We start from the raw sequence: 7,723 nt of genomic DNA on the forward strand, positions 1-7,723 counted from the left end.
CCAAAAAAATAAAGGTTCAGATATAGACCATAAATGAGGAACTTCGTGTTCTAGGCAAGTAACAGTGTACACTGGCATTCGTCACCTAGCAGTCACCATACAAATCAGCAATGAGAAACATAACCGTCATCTTAGTACAAATAGCTGCTCTCTATAATATAAAAATTGTAATCAATCAATTAATATACAGTCGGCATCTTAGTCACACCTTCACTAAGATGAAATCTAAATAAGCAGAGAATTTAATTGGTTACAATTTGTATATTATAGCAAGCAGCTATTTTAAGCAATATACTGATAAAAAAAAATACTCAGATAGCTGTGATAGTAATTCCAGCAACTGATCCTAGAAACTAAAAGGCAGAATGGCAGCAAAAGAAATTAAATAAGACAATCAATAAAGAACTACATAATGATTTTGAAACTTGCAATTGGCCAATTCAACTTTGTTCACAAATTAAATGAACTGATAAGGTCATACCAACCTATCACAAAAATCCACTGTTTCCCTGCCTAAACCACAATAAAGATGTCCTACAACAGGAATGCCATTGCCACTTAATGCTGCTTTATACCAGAACGGTTGTGCAACTCCAAGAGCTGCTCCAAAGATGCCAAAGATCACCTATCATCTATCTGAGCAAAGACTTTCTGATTGAGGGAGTCAATGATAACGTCAATGTTACCAAAACCATATATTTGGTAACCATCTTGCATTCTTCCTGGTTTTGGCTTGAAGGGCAAACAATTCTGCTGCGCATGCACGTCAATAACTTCTTTCAAACTCATCTCAAGTCCACTACTTCCTTGCAGCTGAGAAGCTCTTTCTTGATCCTGAGCTGCAGCTTTCTCAAACTGTGTTTGCTCACACACCCTAAGGTAGGATATATTCTCTCTCAAACCAGGTTGAACCACTTCCATGCCTTCAACAGCTTGATTCATCATGTCAAGGCCAACATTCAGTGTGACAGCCCCACCTTCCCCTAAACGTACCAAAAGGGGTTAGCGGACTGCCTCCCCAGGACTAACGAGGCAGTTAAACACAATTTAAAACGTTCCAGAAGATAATAGTGCGCTCAAACGATTTAAAATTCGCAAAACGAAAAACAAAAAACGGAGCCACACATGAACAGTGCCGGCCACGTCACAATCCGGCCGGATTCTTGGCCAGATTGGAGGCAGAGGGCAACTGCCCGGATTCCAAAATTTTCAAGGCAATCCGACCAGCAATCCGGCCAAGTTCTGGCCGGATTCTCGGCCAGATTCGCCTGTGCCCTTTCCTGCCAATAATTTTTCTTTTGCCGTTCAAAAGTCGAACCTGTCCGAAACCCCAAACATTCATCAACAAATCATATAAACCTTGAATTTAGCATTTACAAATCAACATAACACATGAACATGGCCAAACACGTTTATACAGGTAGAGTACCAAATTTACAACTCATAACATAACACAAATTTACAATGCAAAAAAACCTTAGTGATATGTAGTGCCCTACATGTTAAAGAGCAACACTACATTTATCTAAATATTGTAATCATGGTTTGATTAGTTCTCGTTCTTCCTAATTCTGGAATACCATTGCAGAAATTAAAAAATAATACACTTTATCTCTTGTGATTTAGCAATTTTTCATATAACCTCCTCATAATTTGGATTGAAGTGTTAAAGTAACGAAAATAATCATTTGTAACGGAACCTATGAAAATATCAAAATTACCCTTATTTAAAAACTTAAATGGATGAAATGACCAAAGTATATAAACATAATACGCATGATGTTTTAACCCCGTATGGTTTTATGTTTTACCATATAACTTCCTTGTGCTTTAATGTTTAAACATACAACCCCTTATGGTTTTCAAAATATATACATAATTTCTCCATGGTTAATAAATACTTTCTTTTGCCGTTCAAAAGTCGAACCTGTCAGAAACCCCAAACATTCATCAACAAATCATATAAACCTTGAATTTAGCATTTACAAATCAACATAACACATGAACATGGCCAAACACGTTTATACAGGTAGAGTACCAAATTTACAACTCAAAAGCGATGTTGGATCAAAATGCACTTAAGGTTTTCCAACCATCGAGGAGCTATACAAAAGTATATTAAACTAGCTCAACTCAGCTTCCAAATTCACTGTCTCCCAAAAGGTTACTCATATCCCTGTAAGGAAAACAAAGGTAATAGAGTGAGCTTTCGCCTAATGAGGTACCATCACCCAAGTAATGAAGTTCATATAAGCACAAAGCTACTCAATCCAAACACATTCAATAAGTGAATCAACTAGCACCATATTTCAATAAGAATGTTTAAAAGGATATGGTCGGCTCTCAAGAGCCCTTTTTCTCGCTTGCCGTACTTGATCTCGCCCCGTTGACCCTCCGTCAACGCTTAAGGTGTAACCAATACCGTAGACCCTACTTTCTCCAATTCCTTCCACCTCACAAACCCCTACCGGGCCCCAATCAGTTCACAGTGATAATACTCGAGTATACCGGAATCAAGAGTCTCATACCCAATGATTCTACATAAACAATCCCCATGGCTTGTCAACTTTCTCGACCAAACCCTTGCTGGTTTGATTCAATTGACCACTAATGGGGTTGAGCTCAGAGTTAACAGTAAGAGTCGTTGGATACACGTCCAAATGACACCAGTTCAAGTATATTCAAGAGACATTCGCTTGATACAGTAAGCAGTCACATAAGCCATAGAGTGCGAGAGTGATAAAGTACACCCTCGACTCAATCAATCTCAGCAGTATATACAAGCATTCAAATTAGAGATTTCAAGTATAACAAAGCCATGAAGTAACAATCATGTGAGTAGTACACTCACCAATCAAACAAAGAGAGATTTCACAAATTTCCGTCCAACGAACGCCTTGCGTCACCGGCACGCCCTAAAACATTCAATAAAGCACAATGAGGCTCGAATACGAGTCATAAACCCAAACCACATATCACTAATGTAAAGCCATAAGACTCGAAAGTAATATAAGGTACACTTGGTGCTAAAGGTTTAGACAACCCTAAGGTCACTAATTAACCCTTAAAGCAATCCAATTCCAAGAAAGCATATGAACCCACAATTTGGACAGCATTTCTCCTTAAAATTTCAGATTTCCATCCTACAATCAATCACTCATATTTCCCAAACACTACCACAATTACAATTGCAAGTCATAGGCCATTCAATACACCTTCTTAGGGTTACATTGCCCTTTAAACCAAGCCAATTCAAGAGTCCCACAATAACCTTAGAAAAGCCCCAATTCAAAACTCTAAATATGAAATTTTCCGTACAAAGCGGAAATTTTCCGCAAATAGCTACAATTAACACACCAAAGCTTCATTCTAGACCATACTAGACCATCATCCATGGCCAACCAATACTAATCCTATAAAATCAGAAAAATCATGCGTAAAATCAAAAATTCATCAATCTCTACCAAAAGTCATGAAATCTTCCACAAAATCACCTGTTTAACTATCACAAGTCCCTAATTTAACATTATCAAGAACAAAAGAAGGATTCCTTAGCCACTTACCTTGTAAACTCAAGGAAAGAAATAACTTAGCACCTTCTCTTTCCAAACCACTCCACCAACTACCTCAATACTACTTAGCAAAGGGTTTTTATGGAGAGATTTGAAATTTTATCGGTTAGATTATGAGATTGAGCAAGATTGGATGAAGAAAGTTGGAGGTTTTTCTTTTCTTTTTCTCCTTAAGAGAGTCGACCAAGAGAGAGATGTATGATGATGAATTTTGGGTCAATTTCTTGGTTATTTGGTAAAGTTAGTAAATGGTCAAAGTCCAACCTTTAATCACAAAGTGACACTTGTCACCTTTTTGATTCAAAGCTATCTTTTTGTCTCTCCAGCACCAATCTATTTGGTAACCTCTAATTACCTCTTAACACCTAGTAAATTAATTCCGGTATACGAAACTTAATCTAATTGGCCAAATTTTATCGAACTTACTGTACTTGCGGGTCCCACGCCCGGTATACACTCCTAATATCTCATGAACTAACTTATACTAGAAAAATGATTTAAAAACTATATTTACTCATAAAAATTATCTAGAAAATTTTTCTAATAAAGAAAATATAGAAAAGGAGCAATTAAATAAAAATAAAGTCTCGAAAATAAGAAAATTTACGGGTTCTCACATTCAGTCTATGACGAATGTGCTGATTAGCTTGAAGTTCAGGTGGGAGTAGATCCTTCCAGCCTGAGTACCATTTTCTCACTTCCTCAAAACTTGGACTGGAACATAACCAGTGATACAAAACCTCTTGCCACTTGTTGAAAAAAATATCCATTATATGAATCATGTGATGGATGGGTTGGCCGTCACCCAAGTCCGAACCCAATAGAACTGATCGAGTTTCTGATTTGCTGGGTGTATTTGGAACTCATGCATGACAGTCAACAATTTGGGCATTATATGCCGAACCATTAGTTTTTCCCAACTGGCTGAATCAAACACAGTCTTCCAAGGTGAAAGAATGTAGTATGCTGACATATCATTGGGATGCCAAGCATGCAAAACACTTTCCAATCTATCACGAATTGCGTGGTAGCAGACCTCTAACCTGTGTCCCAACAAAGGAAGCCATGGATGAACCCAAGAATGGATAGGAATGGTTTCTCGACGTGGATCTCAATAGTCCACAACAGCTAATAATTTTGGCATGATAATTGTGTCCAGAATTGTCTGAACAATAGTAGTTGGCAGCGATTTTTCCCAAGAATCCAGAAATCGAAGCATTGGCTCAGGATCTCTTGCTTGCCAGGTATTGGTGCCAGATATTCTAACAGCAGGAAACACAACTTCCATAATCAGTTGCTCGTAAGGAGATGCACCGTCAGAGAAATTTAAAGAGTCTTCTTGCAAAAGGGACTTCCATTGGGATACCATTTCTCGGCCATATGTTGGATTCTGAAGAGGGTCCCAACCCTGAAATACTCTGATAAACAAGGGCAGAGCATATGGCTTACAAAGTTTATATTCTTCTCTGTGTCGTTTCTGCATGTCCACAAATGACTTGCAAAGTTTATAGTATTCTCTGTGTAGTTTCTGCATGTCCGAAAATAACTTAGCCAAAGAATCTGGGGTCAGTGTTCCCAAAGTGCTCTGTTCCCCAATCTGCTCCAATATATTAAGTATATCTCCAATGTTATCAAGCTGCTGCTTCTGCTTTGATGCTTGGTTTTGGACTTTCTCCCTCTCTTGCTGCAAACTTACTACTGTCTCCCGCTCAGTTTTCAAGTCTCGATCTATATTCTGTATATCTAATTCAGCTAAATCCACAATCAGCTTAATGTTGTGCTGAAGCTCACGATTTAGATTTAGATTTTCCAAGCTTGTCAAGACACGAACCTGAGGCCCCCTCATGTCGAAAACTTTCTGCACAACTTCAAGGCTCTGCTCTTGCTTCTTCGCCAACAACTCCTCATCTGTAACACAAACCTCCTTCTTAATCCGGGCTTGCTTGGACCAGAGCTCCTCTTTTGACTGAAACTCACCAGGCTGAACAGGAGGAGTCACAACCTTCTCTTCTAAATCCTTCACCGCTGGCAGATTAGTCTCTTTGTAGTCATTAAAACCCATCCCCATATTCTTTGGTCGCAATTTAGCCTTAATTGGAACCAAAATACCTTGCTCATTTTTACCCAGTCCCCCTCCTTTGTAACCCATCTTCTCCAACAATCTCATCCCAATACCCTTCGTATGTTTCTCAAAGGAGCCCACATCACCTGGCTCAGGTTCCTTCCTCCCCAATCGAGAAGACTTGGCTAACATCGATTGCTCCTTTTCCCTCCTGCGTCTCAATTGAGCTCCTTCTTTGATCTTTCTCCCAAGTGCACTTGGGTAAAAAGTCATCCTCATTATTTCTAGCACCATCCTCCATAAACATCGTTGTTTCCTTCCACGAAGAGGAACTCGCACCAAAACCAAGGCCAGCTGACACTCGATCAACTTCCTCCTCATCGTCTAGCTTCTCCTCCTTTAAATTTCGATCAATTTCCTGATTGGGCATAACGGTACCAGTAGATACAAAATTGACAGGCTTACTAAAGTCAGGTTTGGAGGAAAACCCTTTAACATTATCTTTCGTCTGTCTGTGCTTTTCTCTGCGCTTTTTATAATAAACCCCTCCACCAATCCATTGCCCATCCTTAAAATCATTCTCCATCCTGTCATGAAGCAGAAATTAAGCTTAAGGAAATGAGAAGCCGCGGTTCCAGAAGAGAAGACGTGGAATGAAGTGAAGAAGAGCTACGGAGGCGTGGAAGTGAAATCACGCTTTCACTGAGAAAACAGCTCAAGAACGTGACTGCAACGGTGTAACAACTTCTGACATCAGCAGGACACGTGTCCCAATATGATTGTAGCAGTAGGAAGTTAGTTATCAGTCGTTGGCTTTATATAGGAGATTTTGTATGATTAGTAGTAGAGAATATTCAGAATTCAGTGTATCGATTTGGGAGATTTCTCCCTCATTCTTTACTTTCCTTTTCCTCAAGTTTTCCTGCATTTCTGATCATCTTCTTCACTGTAACCATCATTTTTGTATCAGAGTTTATTACTTAATACAATCTTATTCACAATCAATTCAGAGTTAGCTTTTACTTCTATTACTATTCCATTGCTTCAACCTTAAGCTATGGGAGTTAGTTACCCTCTGGTTCGGTACCATTACAGTGGTATCAGAGCTACCTACGAGCCATTGGGATGACTAAATCATAGGAAGACATCAAGAAGGATCTTACTGACTTGGGAAGTGTTGTGAGAACCTTCGCTAATAAGAGTGATGGATTGGAGCAAGCAGTGAGGGCCATAGAACATCGACAGGAAAGTACTAATAAGGCTATTAAGAATCTGGACCAAAAGTATGAAGAGATGATGAGTATGATGGCTCAGATCATGTCCAAGTTAAATGACAAAGGAAAGGAGGTGGAAGGGAGTAATTCTGGGAATGATTCAAGGATGGACATAACCACAGATAAGACTGAAAGGATGGGGGAAAATGGGGAGCCAGGCTACCAAAGATGGACTTCCCTATATTTGATGGCGATAACCCCAGAGAGTGGGTCAAGAGGGCAAACAAGTATTTCCAGATCCACGGGGTAGAGAAGGGAATGAAATCAGACATTGCTCAGTTCCATTTTAAGGAGAAGGCAGATATCTGGTTCCATGTAGTGTACCATGAAAGGGGAGTAGTTCCATGGAAGAAACTTGTAGTGGCAGTATGCGAGAGGTTTGGAGAAGGAGATCCAGAAGAGGCCATAGAAGAGTTTAACAAACTAATGCAGACTGGGAGTGTAGCTGAGTACCTGGAGAGGTTTGAGTATGTGAAATCCATGGTAATGATATCCCTTCCTGGACAACCTGATTATTATTAAAAATCATGTTTTCTTAGTAGCTTGAAGAAGGAAATAGTGAATATGGTTAGGATGACAAAACCTCTTACCTTAGCAGATACCATTGAAGCTGCTAAACTGCAAGAAAATAATCTAGAAGCCATTAGGAGAACATAGGGAAAGCTGATGCAAAAATACTCTTCCTCACCCACTACCCCACCTGTTAACAAATAGAACTTCCCTCCACACACTAAAATGAAGTGACCTAACTTCCGGCATAAGAAACCAAAACCTATCCCTAATAAGAACAATAGAACAGGAGCTCATACAGTAGA

At 39.3% G+C, this 7,723-nt stretch overlaps 1 pseudogene; it reads right to left on the minus strand.

Moving 5' to 3' along the window:
• Positions 1 to 558: 558 nt before the first annotated feature.
• LOC113777135 lies at positions 559 to 6,866 on the minus strand (annotated as a pseudogene).
• Positions 6,867 to 7,723: the final 857 nt, after the last annotated feature.

Source organism: Coffea eugenioides, chromosome 7 (genome assembly GCF_003713205.1).
Source record: "Coffea eugenioides isolate CCC68of chromosome 7, Ceug_1.0, whole genome shotgun sequence".
Taxonomy (NCBI): domain Eukaryota; kingdom Viridiplantae; phylum Streptophyta; class Magnoliopsida; order Gentianales; family Rubiaceae; genus Coffea; species Coffea eugenioides.